The sequence below is a fragment of the Esox lucius genome, chromosome 10, assembly GCF_011004845.1.
Source record: "Esox lucius isolate fEsoLuc1 chromosome 10, fEsoLuc1.pri, whole genome shotgun sequence".
In the NCBI taxonomy this organism is placed as follows: domain Eukaryota; kingdom Metazoa; phylum Chordata; class Actinopteri; order Esociformes; family Esocidae; genus Esox; species Esox lucius.
In genome coordinates this window covers 3,613,055-3,626,787 of record NC_047578.1, presented here as the reverse complement: position 1 = coordinate 3,626,787, position 13,733 = coordinate 3,613,055, and the positions used below count along the sequence as shown (strand labels likewise).

Sequence of the window (13,733 nt, the reverse complement as noted above, 5' to 3'; positions counted from 1 at the left end):
TAAAAGACATTTACAGGTTCAGGGGCTTCAAAATCCATGCGGTTCACTTTCCACATTCATGACCTGTACCCAATTGAAGTCTTGAGCTCAACAGAGGCACTTCTTTAAATTCTGAAGATTCTCTTTTTTTCGACACACATAAAAGTCTCTGACGAGACTATCAAAAATTGCCAGGGCCGACTGTATTGCAAGTCGTCCCGGCGGGGTATTGGGTTAAGTTTTCAACCAGCAATAATCACGCCTCGGCTAGACCTCATAGGCTATGATATCGCCACTGCGAAGGGATACCCGAGGACTGAAAGAAAAAATTGCTTGACCCTCTCTGACAGCATCTGCCCAAACGGGTAACACTTTCCCATTCAGACTTGCCAAAAGACGAGTGTTAAAAGACATGTTGAGGTTCAGGGGCTTCAAAATCCATGCGGATCACTTTCCACATTCATGACCTGTACCCTAATTGAAGTCTTGAGCTCAACAGAGGCACTTCTTTAAATTCTGAACATTCTCTTTTTTTCGACACACATAAAAGTCTCTGACGAGACTATCAAAAATTGCCAGGGCCGACTGTATTGCAAGTCGTCCCGGCGGGGTATTGGGTTAAGTTTTCAACCAGCAATAATCACGCCTCGGCTAGACCTCATAGGCTATGATATCGCCACTGCGAAGGGATACTCAAGCAATGAAAGAAAAAATTGCTTGACCATTTCTGACAGCATCTGCCCAAACGGTAAATCTCTTGTTTGTGTAATAACAAGTTTCTAGCTGAAATAACTAAGTATGACATTTGAGTTGTTAAATGTACGCCACTGAATGGTGGGCTTTTAATAAAACTGATGTTTTGAACTTTTACAAAAAAAACTCTTAACATCTACAGCAATGCATTGTGGGTATGTGTACCGACTGCCTCAGTGAAGATTAGTCGCAGACACGTATCCTTTCCCATTCAGACTTGCCAAAAGACAAGTGTTAAAAGACATTTACAGGTTCAGGGGCTTCAAAATCCATGCGGTTCACTTTCCACATTCATGACCTGTACCCAATTGAAGTCTTGAGCTCAACAGAGGCACTTCTTTAAATTCTGAAGATTCTCTTTTTTTCGACACACATAAAAGTCTCTGACGAGACTATCAAAAATTGCCAGGGCAGACTGTATTGCAAGTCGTCCCGGCGGGGTATTGGGTTAAGTTTTCAACCAGCAATAATCACGCCTCGGCTAGACCTCATAGGCTATGATATCGCCACTGCGAAGGGATACTCAAGCAATGAAAGAAAAAATTGCTTGACCATTTCTGACAGCATCTGCCCAAACGGTAAATCTCTTGTTTGTGTAATAACAAGTTTCTAGCTGAAATAACTAAGTATGACATTTGAGTTGTTAAATGTACGCCACTGAATGGTGGGCTTTTAATAAAACTGATGTTTTGAACTTTTACAAAAAAAACTCTTAACATCTACAGCAATGCATTGTGGGTATGTGTACCGACTGCCTCAGTGAAGATTAGTCGCAGACACGTATCCTTTCCCATTCAGACTTGCCAAAAGACAAGTGTTAAAAGACATTTACAGGTTCAGGGGCTTCAAAATCCATGCGGTTCACTTTCCACATTCATGACCTGTACCCAATTGAAGTCTTGAGCTCAACAGAGGCACTTCTTTAAATTCTGAAGATTCTCTTTTTTTCGACACACATAAAAGTCTCTGACGAGACTATCAAAAATTGCCAGGGCCGACTGTATTGCAAGTCGTCCCGGCGGGGTATTGGGTTAAGTTTTCAACCAGCAATAATCACGCCTCGGCTAGACCTCATAGGCTATGATATCGCCACTACGAAGGGATACCCGAGGACTGAAAGAAAAAATTGCTTGACCCTCTCTGACAGCATCTGCCCAAACGGGTAACACTTTCCCATTCAGACTTGCCAAAAGACTAGTGTTAAAAGACATGTTGAGGTTCAGGGGCTTCAAAATCCATGCAGATCACTTTCCACATTCATGACCTGTACCCAATTGAAGTCTTGAGCTCAACAGAGGCACTTCTTTAAATTCTGAAGATTCTCTTTTTTTCGACACACATAAAAGTCTCTGACGAGACTATCAAAAATTGCCAGGGCCGACTGTATTGCAAGTCGTCCCGGCGGGGTATTGGGTTAAGTTTTCAACCATCAATAATCACGCCTCGGCTAGACCTCATAGGCTATGATATCGCCACTGCGAAGGGATACTCAAGCAATGAAAGAAAAAATTGCTTGACCATTTCTGACCGCATCTGCCCAAACGGTAAATCTCTTGTTTGTGTAATAACAAGTTTCTAGCTGAAATAACTAAGTATGACATTTGAGTTGTTAAATGTACGCCACTGAATGGTGGGCTTTTAATAAAACTGATGTTTTGAACTTTTACAAAAAAAACTCTTAACATCTACAGCAATGCATTGTGGGCATGTGTACCGACTGCCTCAGTGAAGTTTAGTCGCAGACACGTATCCTTTCCCATTCAGACTTGCCAAAAGACAAGTGTTAAAAGACATTTACAGGTTCAGGGGCTTCAAAATCCATGCGGTTCACTTTCCACATTCATGACCTGTACCCAATTGAAGTCTTGAGCTCAACAGAGGCACTTCTTTAAATTCTGAAGATTCTCTTTTTTTCGACACACATAAAAGTCTCTGACGAGACTATCAAAAATTGCCAGGGCCGACTGTATTGCAAGTCGTCCCGGCGGGGTATTGGGTTAAGTTTTCAACCAGCAATAATCACGCCTCGGCTAGACCTCATAGGCTATGATATCGCCACTGCGAAGGGATACTCAAGCAATGAAAGAAAAAATTGCTTGACCATTTCTGACAGCATCTGCCCAAACGGTAAATCTCTTGTTTGTGTAATAACAAGTTTCTAGCTGAAATAACTAAGTATGACATTTGAGTTGTTAAATGTACGCCACTGAATGGTGGGCTTTTAATAAAACTGATGTTTTGAACTTTTACAAAAAAAACTCTTAACATCTACAGCAATGCATTGTGGGTATGTGTACCGACTGCCTCAGTGAAGATTAGTCGCAGACACGTATCCTTTCCCATTCAGACTTGCCAAAAGACAAGTGTTAAAAGACATTTACAGGTTCAGGGGCTTCAAAATCCATGCGGTTCACTTTCCACATTCATGACCTGTACCCAATTGAAGTCTTGAGCTCAACAGAGGCACTTCTTTAAATTCTGAAGATTCTCTTTTTTTCGACACACATAAAAGTCTCTGACGAGACTATCAAAAATTGCCAGGGCCGACTGTATTGCAAGTCGTCCCGGCGGGGTATTGGGTTAAGTTTTCAACCAGCAATAATCACGCCTCGGCTAGACCTCATAGGCTATGATATCGCCACTGCGAAGGGATACTCAAGCAATGAAAGAAAAAATTGCTTGACCATTTCTGACAGCATCTGCCCAAACGGTAAATCTCTTGTTTGTGTAATAACAAGTTTCTAGCTGAAATAACTAAGTATGACATTTGAGTTGTTAAATGTACGCCACTGAATGGTGGGCTTTTAATAAAACTGATGTTTTGAACTTTTACAAAAAAAACTCTTAACATCTACAGCAATGCATTGTGGGCATGTGTACCGACTGCCTCAGTGAAGATTAGTCGCAGACACGTATCCTTTCCCATTCAGACTTGCCAAAAGACAAGTGTTAAAAGACATTTACAGGTTCAGGGGCTTCAAAATCCATGCGGTTCACTTTCCACATTCATGACCTGTACCCAATTGAAGTCTTGAGCTCAACAGAGGCACTTCTTTAAATTCTGAAGATTCTCTTTTTTTCGACACACATAAAAGTCTCTGACGAGACTATCAAAAATTGCCAGGGCCGACTGTATTGCAAGTCGTCCCGGCGGGGTATTGGGTTAAGTTTTCAACCAGCAATAATCACGCCTCGGCTAGACCTCATAGGCTATGATATCACCACTGCGAAGGGATACCCGAGGAATGAAAGAAAAAATTGCTTGACCCTCTCTGACAGCATCTGCCCAAACGGGTAACACTTTCCCATTCAGACTTGCCAAAAGACGAGTGTTAAAAGACATGTTGAGGTTCAGGGGCTTCAAAATCCATGCGGATCACTTTCCACATTCATGACCTGTACCCTATTGAAGTCTTGAGCTCAACAGAGGCACTTCTTTAAATTCTGAAGATTCTATTTTTTTCGACACACATAAAAGTCTCTGACGAGACTATCAAAAATTGCCAGGGCCGACTGTATTGCAAGTCGTCCCGGCGGGGTATTGGGTTAAGTTTTCAACCAGCAATAATCACGCCTCGGCTAGACCTCATAGGCTATGATATCGCCACTGCGAAGGGATACCCGAGGAATGAAAGAAAAAATTGCTTGACCCTCTCTGACAGCATCTGCCCAAACGGGTAACACTTTCCCATTCAGACTTGCCAAAAGACGAGTGTTAAAAGACATGTTGAGGTTCAGGGGCTTCAAAATCCATGCGGATCACTTTCCACATTCATGACCTGTACCCTATTGAAGTCTTGAGCTCAACAGAGGCACTTCTTTAAATTCTGAAGATTCTCTTTTTTTCGACACACATAAAAGTCTCTGACGAGACTATCAAAAATTGCCAGGGCCGACTGTATTGCAAGTCGTCCCGGCGGGGTATTGGGTTAAGTTTTCAACCAGCAATAATCACGCCTCGGCTAGACCTCATAGGCTATGATATCGCCACTGCGAAGGGATGCCCGAGGACTGAAAGAAAAAATTGCTTGACCCTTTCTGACAGCATCTGCCCAAACGGTAAATCTCTTGTTTGTGTAATAACAAGTTTCTAGCTGAAATAACTAAGTATGACATTTGAGTTGTTAAATGTACGCCACTGAATGGTGGGCTTTTAATAAAACTGATGTTTTGAACTTTTACAAAAAAAACTCTTAACATCTACAGCAATGCATTGTGGGTATGTGTACCGACTGCCTCAGTGAAGATTAGTCGCAGACACGTATCCTTTCCCATTCAGACTTGCCAAAAGACAAGTGTTAAAAGACATTTACAGGTTCAGGGGCTTCAAAATCCATGCGGTTCACTTTCCACATTCATGACCTGTACCCAATTGAAGTCTTGAGCTCAACAGAGGCACTTCTTTAAATTCTGAAGATTCTCTTTTTTTCGACACACATAAAAGTCTCTGACGAGACTATCAAAAATTGCCAGGGCCGACTGTATTGCAAGTCGTCCCGGCGGGGTATTGGGTTAAGTTTTCAACCAGCAATAATCACGCCTCGGCTAGACCTCATAGGCTATGATATCGCCACTGCGAAGGGATACCCGAGGAATGAAAGAAAAAATTGCTTGACCCTCTCTGACAGCATCTGCCCAAACGGGTAACACTTTCCCCTTCAGACTTGCCAAAAGACGAGTGTTAAAAGACATGTTGAGGTTCAGGGGCTTCAAAATCCATGCGGATCACTTTCCACATTCATGACCTGTACCCTATTGAAGTCTTGAGGTCAACAGAAGCACTTCTTTAAATTCTGAAGATTCTCTTTTTTTCGACACACATAAAAGTCTCTGACGAGACTATCAAAAATTGCCAGGGCCGACTGTATTGCAAGTCGTCCCGGCGGGGTATTGGGTTAAGTTTTCAACCAGCAATAATCACGCCTCGGCTAGACCTCATAGGCTATGATATCGCCACTGCGAAGGGATACTCAAGCAATGAAAGAAAAAATTGCTTGACCATTTCTGACCGCATCTGCCCAAACGGTAAATCTCTTGTTTGTGTAATAACAAGTTTCTAGCTGAAATAACTAAGTATGACATTTGAGTTGTTAAATGTACGCCACTGAATGGTGGGCTTTTAATAAAACTGATGTTTTGAACTTTTACAAAAAAAACTCTTAACATCTACAGCAATGCATTGTGGGCATGTGTACCGACTGCCTCAGTGAAGATTAGTCGCAGACACGTATCCTTTCCCATTCAGACTTGCCAAAAGACAAGTGTTAAAAGACATTTACAGGTTCAGGGGCTTCAAAATCCATGCGGTTCACTTTCCACATTCATGACCTGTACCCAATTGAAGTCTTGAGCTCAACAGAGGCACTTCTTTAAATTCTGAAGATTCTCTTTTTTTCGACACACATAAAAGTCTCTGACGAGACTATCAAAAATTGCCAGGGCAGACTGTATTGCAAGTCGTCCCGGCGGGGTATTGGGTTAAGTTTTCAACCAGCAATAATCACGCCTCGGCTAGACCTCATAGGCTATGATATCGCCACTGCGAAGGGATACTCAAGCAATGAAAGAAAAAATTGCTTGACCATTTCTGACCGCATCTGCCCAAACGGTAAATCTCTTGTTTGTGTAATAACAAGTTTCTAGCTGAAATAACTAAGTATGACATTTGAGTTGTTAAATGTACGCCACTGAATGGTGGGCTTTTAATAAAACTGATGTTTTGAACTTTTACAAAAAAAACTCTTAACATCTACAGCAATGCATTGTGGGCATGTGTACCGACTGCCTCAGTGAAGATTAGTCGCAGACACGTATCCTTTCCCATTCAGACTTGCCAAAAGACAAGTGTTAAAAGACATTTACAGGTTCAGGGGCTTCAAAATCCATGCGGTTCACTTTCCACATTCATGACCTGTACCCAATTGAAGTCTTGAGCTCAACAGAGGCACTTCTTTAAATTCTGAAGATTCTCTTTTTTTCGACACACATAAAAGTCTCTGACGAGACTATCAAAAATTGCCAGGGCAGACTGTATTGCAAGTCGTCCCGGCGGGGTATTGGGTTAAGTTTTCAACCAGCAATAATCACGCCTCGGCTAGACCTCATAGGCTATGATATCGCCACTGCGAAGGGATACTCAAGCAATGAAAGAAAAAATTGCTTGACCATTTCTGACAGCATCTGCCCAAACGGTAAATCTCTTGTTTGTGTAATAACAAGTTTCTAGCTGAAATAACTAAGTATGACATTTGAGTTGTTAAATGTACGCCACTGAATGGTGGGCTTTTAATAAAACTGATGTTTTGAACTTTTACAAAAAAAACTCTTAACATCTACAGCAATGCATTGTGGGTATGTGTACCGACTGCCTCAGTGAAGATTAGTCGCAGACACGTATCCTTTCCCATTCAGACTTGCCAAAAGACAAGTGTTAAAAGACATTTACAGGTTCAGGGGCTTCAAAATCCATGCGGTTCACTTTCCACATTCATGACCTGTACCCAATTGAAGTCTTGAGCTCAACAGAGGCACTTCTTTAAATTCTGAAGATTCTCTTTTTTTCGACACACATAAAAGTCTCTGACGAGACTATCAAAAATTGCCAGGGCCGACTGTATTGCAAGTCGTCCCGGCGGGGTATTGGGTTAAGTTTTCAACCAGCAATAATCACGCCTCGGCTAGACCTCATAGGCTATGATATCGCCACTACGAAGGGATACCCGAGGACTGAAAGAAAAAATTGCTTGACCCTCTCTGACAGCATCTGCCCAAACGGGTAACACTTTCCCATTCAGACTTGCCAAAAGACGAGTGTTAAAAGACATGTTGAGGTTCAGGGGCTTCAAAATCCATGCAGATCACTTTCCACATTCATGACCTGTACCCAATTGAAGTCTTGAGCTCAACAGAGGCACTTCTTTAAATTCTGAAGATTCTCTTTTTTTCGACACACATAAAAGTCTCTGACGAGACTATCAAAAATTGCCAGGGCCGACTGTATTGCAAGTCGTCCCGGCGGGGTATTGGGTTAAGTTTTCAACCATCAATAATCACGCCTCGGCTAGACCTCATAGGCTATGATATCGCCACTGCGAAGGGATACTCAAGCAATGAAAGAAAAAATTGCTTGACCATTTCTGACCGCATCTGCCCAAACGGTAAATCTCTTGTTTGTGTAATAACAAGTTTCTAGCTGAAATAACTAAGTATGACATTTGAGTTGTTAAATGTACGCCACTGAATGGTGGGCTTTTAATAAAACTGATGTTTTGAACTTTTACAAAAAAAACTCTTAACATCTACAGCAATGCATTGTGGGCATGTGTACCGACTGCCTCAGTGAAGTTTAGTCGCAGACACGTATCCTTTCCCATTCAGACTTGCCAAAAGACAAGTGTTAAAAGACATTTACAGGTTCAGGGGCTTCAAAATCCATGCGGTTCACTTTCCACATTCATGACCTGTACCCAATTGAAGTCTTGAGCTCAACAGAGGCACTTCTTTAAATTCTGAAGATTCTCTTTTTTTCGACACACATAAAAGTCTCTGACGAGACTATCAAAAATTGCCAGGGCCGACTGTATTGCAAGTCGTCCCGGCGGGGTATTGGGTTAAGTTTTCAACCATCAATAATCACGCCTCGGCTAGACCTCATAGGCTATGATATCGCCACTGCGAAGGGATACTCAAGCAATGAAAGAAAAAATTGCTTGACCATTTCTGACAGCATCTGCCCAAACGGTAAATCTCTTGTTTGTGTAATAACAAGTTTCTAGCTGAAATAACTAAGTATGACATTTGAGTTGTTAAATGTACGCCACTGAATGGTGGGCTTTTAATAAAACTGATGTTTTGAACTTTTACAAAAAAAACTCTTAACATCTACAGCAATGCATTGTGGGCATGTGTACCGACTGCCTCAGTGAAGATTAGTCGCAGACACGTATCCTTTCCCATTCAGACTTGCCAAAAGACAAGTGTTAAAAGACATTTACAGGTTCAGGGGCTTCAAAATCCATGCGGTTCACTTTCCACATTCATGACCTGTACCCAATTGAAGTCTTGAGCTCAACAGAGGCACTTCTTTAAATTCTGAAGATTCTCTTTTTTTCGACACACATAAAAGTCTCTGACGAGACTATCAAAAATTGCCAGGGCCGACTGTATTGCAAGTCGTCCCGGCGGGGTATTGGGTTAAGTTTTCAACCAGCAATAATCACGCCTCGGCTAGACCTCATAGGCTATGATATCGCCACTGCGAAGGGATACCCGAGGAATGAAAGAAAAAATTGCTTGACCCTCTCTGACAGCATCTGCCCAAACGGGTAACACTTTCCCCTTCAGACTTGCCAAAAGACGAGTGTTAAAAGACATGTTGAGGTTCAGGGGCTTCAAAATCCATGCGGATCACTTTCCACATTCATGACCTGTACCCTATTGAAGTCTTGAGCTCAACAGAGGCACTTCTTTAAATTCTGAAGATTCTCTTTTTTTCGACACACATAAAAGTCTCTGACGAGACTATCAAAAATTGCCAGGGCCGACTGTATTGCAAGTCGTCCCGGCGGGGTATTGGGTTAAGTTTTCAACCAGCAATAATCACGCCTCGGCTAGACCTCATAGGCTATGATATCGCCACTGCGAAGGGATACTCAAGCAATGAAAGAAAAAATTGCTTGACCATTTCTGACAGCATCTGCCCAAACGGTAAATCTCTTGTTTGTGTAATAAGTTTCTAGCTGAAATAACTAAGTATGACATTTGAGTTGTTAAATGTACGCCACTGAATGGTGGGCTTTTAATAAAACTGATGTTTTGAACTTTTACAAAAAAAACTCTTAACATCTACAGCAATGCATTGTGGGTATGTGTACCGACTGCCTCAGTGAAGATTAGTCGCAGACACGTATCCTTTCCCATTCAGACTTGCCAAAAGACAAGTGTTAAAAGACATTTACAGGTTCAGGGGCTTCAAAATCCATGCGGTTCACTTTCCACATTCATGACCTGTACCCAATTGAAGTCTTGAGCTCAACAGAGGCACTTCTTTAAATTCTGAAGATTCTCTTTTTTTCGACACACATAAAAGTCTCTGACGAGACTATCAAAAATTGCCAGGGCCGACTGTATTGCAAGTCGTCCCGGCGGGGTATTGGGTTAAGTTTTCAACCAGCAATAATCACGCCTCGGCTAGACCTCATAGGCTATGATATCGCCACTGCGAAGGGATACTCAAGCAATGAAAGAAAAAATTGCTTGACCATTTCTGACAGCATCTGCCCAAACGGTAAATCTCTTGTTTGTGTAATAACAAGTTTCTAGCTGAAATAACTAAGTATGACATTTGAGTTGTTAAATGTACGCCACTGAATGGTGGGCTTTTAATAAAACTGATGTTTTGAACTTTTACAAAAAAAACTCTTAACATCTACAGCAATGCATTGTGGGCATGTGTACCGACTGCCTCAGTGAAGATTAGTCGCAGACACGTATCCTTTCCCATTCAGACTTGCCAAAAGACAAGTGTTAAAAGACATTTACAGGTTCAGGGGCTTCAAAATCCATGCGGTTCACTTTCCACATTCATGACCTGTACCCAATTGAAGTCTTGAGCTCAACAGAGGCACTTCTTTAAATTCTGAAGATTCTCTTTTTTTCGACACACATAAAAGTCTCTGACGAGACTATCAAAAATTGCCAGGGCCGACTGTATTGCAAGTCGTCCCGGCGGGGTATTGGGTTAAGTTTTCAACCAGCAATAATCACGCCTCGGCTAGACCTCATAGGCTATGATATCGCCACTGCGAAGGGATACCCGAGGAATGAAAGAAAAAATTGCTTGACCCTCTCTGACAGCATCTGCCCAAACGGGTAACACTTTCCCCTTCAGACTTGCCAAAAGACGAGTGTTAAAAGACATGTTGAGGTTCAGGGGCTTCAAAATCCATGCGGATCACTTTCCACATTCATGACCTGTACCCTATTGAAGTCTTGAGCTCAACAGAGGCACTTCTTTAAATTCTGAAGATTCTCTTTTTTTCGACACACATAAAAGTCTCTGACGAGACTATCAAAAATTGCCAGGGCCGACTGTATTGCAAGTCGTCCCGGCGGGGTATTGGGTTAAGTTTTCAACCAGCAATAATCACGCCTCGGCTAGACCTCATAGGCTATGATATCGCCACTGCGAAGGGATACTCAAGCAATGAAAGAAAAAATTGCTTGACCATTTCTGAAAGCATCTGCCCAAACGGTAAATCTCTTGTTTGTGTAATAACAAGTTTCTAGCTGAAATAACTAAGTATGACATTTGAGTTGTTAAATGTACGCCACTGAATGGTGGGCTTTTAATAAAACTGATGTTTTGAACTTTTACAAAAAAAACTCTTAACATCTACAGCAATGCATTGTGGGCATGTGTACCGACTGCCTCAGTGAAGATTAGTCGCAGACACGTATCCTTTCCCATTCAGACTTGCCAAAAGACAAGTGTTAAAAGACATTTACAGGTTCAGGGGCTTCAAAATCCATGCGGTTCACTTTCCACATTCATGACCTGTACCCAATTGAAGTCTTGAGCTCAACAGAGGCACTTCTTTAAATTCTGAAGATTCTCTTTTTTTCGACACACATAAAAGTCTCTGACGAGACTATCGAAAATTGCCAGGGCCGACTGTATTGCAAGTCGTCCCGGCGGGGTATTGGGTTAAGTTTTCAACCATCAATAATCACGCCTCGGCTAGACCTCATAGGCTATGATATCGCCACTGCGAAGGGATACTCAAGCAATGAAAGAAAAAATTGCTTGACCATTTCTGACCGCATCTGCCCAAACGGTAAATCTCTTGTTTGTGTAATAACAAGTTTCTAGCTGAAATAACTAAGTATGACATTTGAGTTGTTAAATGTACGCCACTGAATGGTGGGCTTTTAATAAAACTGATGTTTTGAACTTTTACAAAAAAAACTCTTAACATCTACAGCAATGCATTGTGGGCATGTGTACCGACTGCCTCAGTGAAGTTTAGTCGCAGACACGTATCCTTTCCCATTCAGACTTGCCAAAAGACAAGTGTTAAAAGACATTTACAGGTTCAGGGGCTTCAAAATCCATGCGGTTCACTTTCCACATTCATGACCTGTACCCTATTGAAGTCTTGAGCTCAACAGAGGCACTTCTTTAAATTCTGAAGATTCTCTTTTTTTCGACACACATAAAAGTCTCTGACGAGACTATCAAAAATTGCCAGGGCCGACTGTATTGCAAGTCGTCCCGGCGGGGTATTGGGTTAAGTTTTCAACCAGCAATAATCACGCCTCGGCTAGACGTCATAGGCTATGATATCGCCACTGCGAAGGGATACTCAAGCAATGAAAGAAAAAATTGCTTGACCATTTCTGACAGCATCTGCCCAAACGGTAAATCTCTTGTTTGTGTAATAACAAGTTTCTAGCTGAAATAACTAAGTATGACATTTGAGTTGTTAAATGTACGCCACTGAATGGTGGGCTTTTAATAAAACTGATGTTTTGAACTTTTACAAAAAAAACTCTTAACATCTACAGCAATGCATTGTGGGTATGTGTACCGACTGCCTCAGTGAAGATTAGTCGCAGACACGTATCCTTTCCCATTCAGACTTGCCAAAAGACAAGTGTTAAAAGACATTTACAGGTTCAGGGGCTTCAAAATCCATGCGGTTCACTTTCCACATTCATGACCTGTACCCAATTGAAGTCTTGAGCTCAACAGAGGCACTTCTTTAAATTCTGAAGATTCTCTTTTTTTCGACACACATAAAAGTCTCTGACGAGACTATCAAAAATTGCCAGGGCCGACTGTATTGCAAGTCGTCCCGGCGGGGTATTGGGTTAAGTTTTCAACCAGCAATAATCACGCCTCGGCTAGACCTCATAGGCTATGATATCGCCACTGCGAAGGGATACCCGAGGAATGAAAGAAAAAATTGCTTGACCCTCTCTGACAGCATCTGCCCAAACGGGTAACACTTTCCCCTTCAGACTTGCCAAAAGACGAGTGTTAAAAGACATGTTGAGGTTCAGGGGCTTCAAAATCCATGCGGATCACTTTCCACATTCATGACCTGTACCCTATTGAAGTCTTGAGGTCAACAGAAGCACTTCTTTAAATTCTGAAGATTCTCTTTTTTTCGACACACATAAAAGTCTCTGACGAGACTATCAAAAATTGCCAGGGCCGACTGTATTGCAAGTCGTCCCGGCGGGGTATTGGGTTAAGTTTTCAACCAGCAATAATCACGCCTCGGCTAGACCTCATAGGCTATGATATCGCCACTGCGAAGGGATACTCAAGCAATGAAAGAAAAAATTGCTTGACCATTTCTGACAGCATCTGCCCAAACGGTAAATCTCTTGTTTGTGTAATAACAAGTTTCTAGCTGAAATAACTAAGTATGACATTTGAGTTGTTAAATGTACGCCACTGAATGGTGGGCTTTTAATAAAACTGATGTTTTGAACTTTTACAAAAAAAACTCTTAACATCTACAGCAATGCATTGTGGGTATGTGTACCGACTGCCTCAGTGAAGATTAGTCGCAGACACGTATCCTTTCCCATTCAGACTTGCCAAAAGACAAGTGTTAAAAGACATTTACAGGTTCAGGGGCTTCAAAATCCATGCGGTTCACTTTCCACATTCATGACCTGTACCCAATTGAAGTCTTGAGCTCAACAGAGGCACTTCTTTAAATTCTGAAGATTCTCTTTTTTTCGACACACATAAAAGTCTCTGACGAGACTATCAAAAATTGCCAGGGCCGACTGTATTGCAAGTCGTCCCGGCGGGGTATTGGGTTAAGTTTTCAACCAGCAATAATCACACCTCGGCTAGACCTCATAGGCTATGATATCGCCACTGCGAAGGGATACTCAAGCAATGAAAGAAAAAATTGCTTGACCATTTCTGACAGCATCTGCCCAAACGGTAAATCTCTTGTTTGTGTAATAACAAGTTTCTA

General features: G+C 41.9%; 27 non-coding genes across 27 annotated transcripts; all 27 read right to left on the bottom strand.

The window, feature by feature from the left end:
* Positions 1–145: 145 nt before the first annotated feature.
* On the bottom strand, positions 146–286 carry LOC117595070. Its single transcript, XR_004576351.1, has one exon. It is a non-coding gene; the product is annotated as a U4 spliceosomal RNA (small nuclear RNA).
* Positions 287–529: 243 nt separating this feature from the next.
* Positions 530–670, bottom strand: LOC117595069. Its single transcript, XR_004576350.1, has one exon. It is a non-coding gene; the product is annotated as a U4 spliceosomal RNA (small nuclear RNA).
* Positions 671–1,112: 442 nt separating this feature from the next.
* LOC117595043 lies at positions 1,113–1,253 on the bottom strand. Its single transcript, XR_004576325.1, has one exon. It is a non-coding gene; the product is annotated as a U4 spliceosomal RNA (small nuclear RNA).
* Positions 1,254–1,695: 442 nt separating this feature from the next.
* Positions 1,696–1,836, bottom strand: LOC117595038. The gene has a single exon (XR_004576320.1). It is a non-coding gene; the product is annotated as a U4 spliceosomal RNA (small nuclear RNA).
* Positions 1,837–2,078: 242 nt separating this feature from the next.
* On the bottom strand, positions 2,079–2,219 carry LOC117595048. The gene has a single exon (XR_004576330.1). It is a non-coding gene; the product is annotated as a U4 spliceosomal RNA (small nuclear RNA).
* Positions 2,220–2,661: 442 nt separating this feature from the next.
* Positions 2,662–2,802, bottom strand: LOC117595068. The gene has a single exon (XR_004576349.1). It is a non-coding gene; the product is annotated as a U4 spliceosomal RNA (small nuclear RNA).
* Positions 2,803–3,244: 442 nt separating this feature from the next.
* On the bottom strand, positions 3,245–3,385 carry LOC117595067. Its single transcript, XR_004576348.1, has one exon. It is a non-coding gene; the product is annotated as a U4 spliceosomal RNA (small nuclear RNA).
* Positions 3,386–3,827: 442 nt separating this feature from the next.
* LOC117595030 lies at positions 3,828–3,968 on the bottom strand. The gene has a single exon (XR_004576312.1). It is a non-coding gene; the product is annotated as a U4 spliceosomal RNA (small nuclear RNA).
* A 242-nt stretch (positions 3,969–4,210) lies between these two features.
* LOC117595066 lies at positions 4,211–4,351 on the bottom strand. Its single transcript, XR_004576347.1, has one exon. It is a non-coding gene; the product is annotated as a U4 spliceosomal RNA (small nuclear RNA).
* Positions 4,352–4,593: 242 nt separating this feature from the next.
* On the bottom strand, positions 4,594–4,734 carry LOC117595065. The gene has a single exon (XR_004576346.1). It is a non-coding gene; the product is annotated as a U4 spliceosomal RNA (small nuclear RNA).
* A 442-nt stretch (positions 4,735–5,176) lies between these two features.
* LOC117595064 lies at positions 5,177–5,317 on the bottom strand. Its single transcript, XR_004576345.1, has one exon. It is a non-coding gene; the product is annotated as a U4 spliceosomal RNA (small nuclear RNA).
* A 242-nt stretch (positions 5,318–5,559) lies between these two features.
* On the bottom strand, positions 5,560–5,700 carry LOC117595063. The gene has a single exon (XR_004576344.1). It is a non-coding gene; the product is annotated as a U4 spliceosomal RNA (small nuclear RNA).
* A 442-nt stretch (positions 5,701–6,142) lies between these two features.
* Positions 6,143–6,283, bottom strand: LOC117595042. The gene has a single exon (XR_004576324.1). It is a non-coding gene; the product is annotated as a U4 spliceosomal RNA (small nuclear RNA).
* Positions 6,284–6,725: 442 nt separating this feature from the next.
* Positions 6,726–6,866, bottom strand: LOC117595040. The gene has a single exon (XR_004576322.1). It is a non-coding gene; the product is annotated as a U4 spliceosomal RNA (small nuclear RNA).
* A 442-nt stretch (positions 6,867–7,308) lies between these two features.
* Positions 7,309–7,449, bottom strand: LOC117595037. Its single transcript, XR_004576319.1, has one exon. It is a non-coding gene; the product is annotated as a U4 spliceosomal RNA (small nuclear RNA).
* A 242-nt stretch (positions 7,450–7,691) lies between these two features.
* LOC117595047 lies at positions 7,692–7,832 on the bottom strand. The gene has a single exon (XR_004576329.1). It is a non-coding gene; the product is annotated as a U4 spliceosomal RNA (small nuclear RNA).
* A 442-nt stretch (positions 7,833–8,274) lies between these two features.
* Positions 8,275–8,415, bottom strand: LOC117595046. Its single transcript, XR_004576328.1, has one exon. It is a non-coding gene; the product is annotated as a U4 spliceosomal RNA (small nuclear RNA).
* A 442-nt stretch (positions 8,416–8,857) lies between these two features.
* Positions 8,858–8,998, bottom strand: LOC117595062. The gene has a single exon (XR_004576343.1). It is a non-coding gene; the product is annotated as a U4 spliceosomal RNA (small nuclear RNA).
* Positions 8,999–9,240: 242 nt separating this feature from the next.
* On the bottom strand, positions 9,241–9,381 carry LOC117595061. The gene has a single exon (XR_004576342.1). It is a non-coding gene; the product is annotated as a U4 spliceosomal RNA (small nuclear RNA).
* Positions 9,382–9,820: 439 nt separating this feature from the next.
* Positions 9,821–9,961, bottom strand: LOC117595059. The gene has a single exon (XR_004576340.1). It is a non-coding gene; the product is annotated as a U4 spliceosomal RNA (small nuclear RNA).
* A 442-nt stretch (positions 9,962–10,403) lies between these two features.
* Positions 10,404–10,544, bottom strand: LOC117595058. The gene has a single exon (XR_004576339.1). It is a non-coding gene; the product is annotated as a U4 spliceosomal RNA (small nuclear RNA).
* A 242-nt stretch (positions 10,545–10,786) lies between these two features.
* On the bottom strand, positions 10,787–10,927 carry LOC117595057. The gene has a single exon (XR_004576338.1). It is a non-coding gene; the product is annotated as a U4 spliceosomal RNA (small nuclear RNA).
* Positions 10,928–11,369: 442 nt separating this feature from the next.
* LOC117595050 lies at positions 11,370–11,510 on the bottom strand. Its single transcript, XR_004576332.1, has one exon. It is a non-coding gene; the product is annotated as a U4 spliceosomal RNA (small nuclear RNA).
* A 442-nt stretch (positions 11,511–11,952) lies between these two features.
* Positions 11,953–12,093, bottom strand: LOC117595032. Its single transcript, XR_004576314.1, has one exon. It is a non-coding gene; the product is annotated as a U4 spliceosomal RNA (small nuclear RNA).
* Positions 12,094–12,535: 442 nt separating this feature from the next.
* On the bottom strand, positions 12,536–12,676 carry LOC117595056. Its single transcript, XR_004576337.1, has one exon. It is a non-coding gene; the product is annotated as a U4 spliceosomal RNA (small nuclear RNA).
* Positions 12,677–12,918: 242 nt separating this feature from the next.
* Positions 12,919–13,059, bottom strand: LOC117595055. The gene has a single exon (XR_004576336.1). It is a non-coding gene; the product is annotated as a U4 spliceosomal RNA (small nuclear RNA).
* Positions 13,060–13,501: 442 nt separating this feature from the next.
* On the bottom strand, positions 13,502–13,642 carry LOC117595033. Its single transcript, XR_004576315.1, has one exon. It is a non-coding gene; the product is annotated as a U4 spliceosomal RNA (small nuclear RNA).
* Between the last annotated feature and the right edge of the window lie 91 nt (positions 13,643–13,733).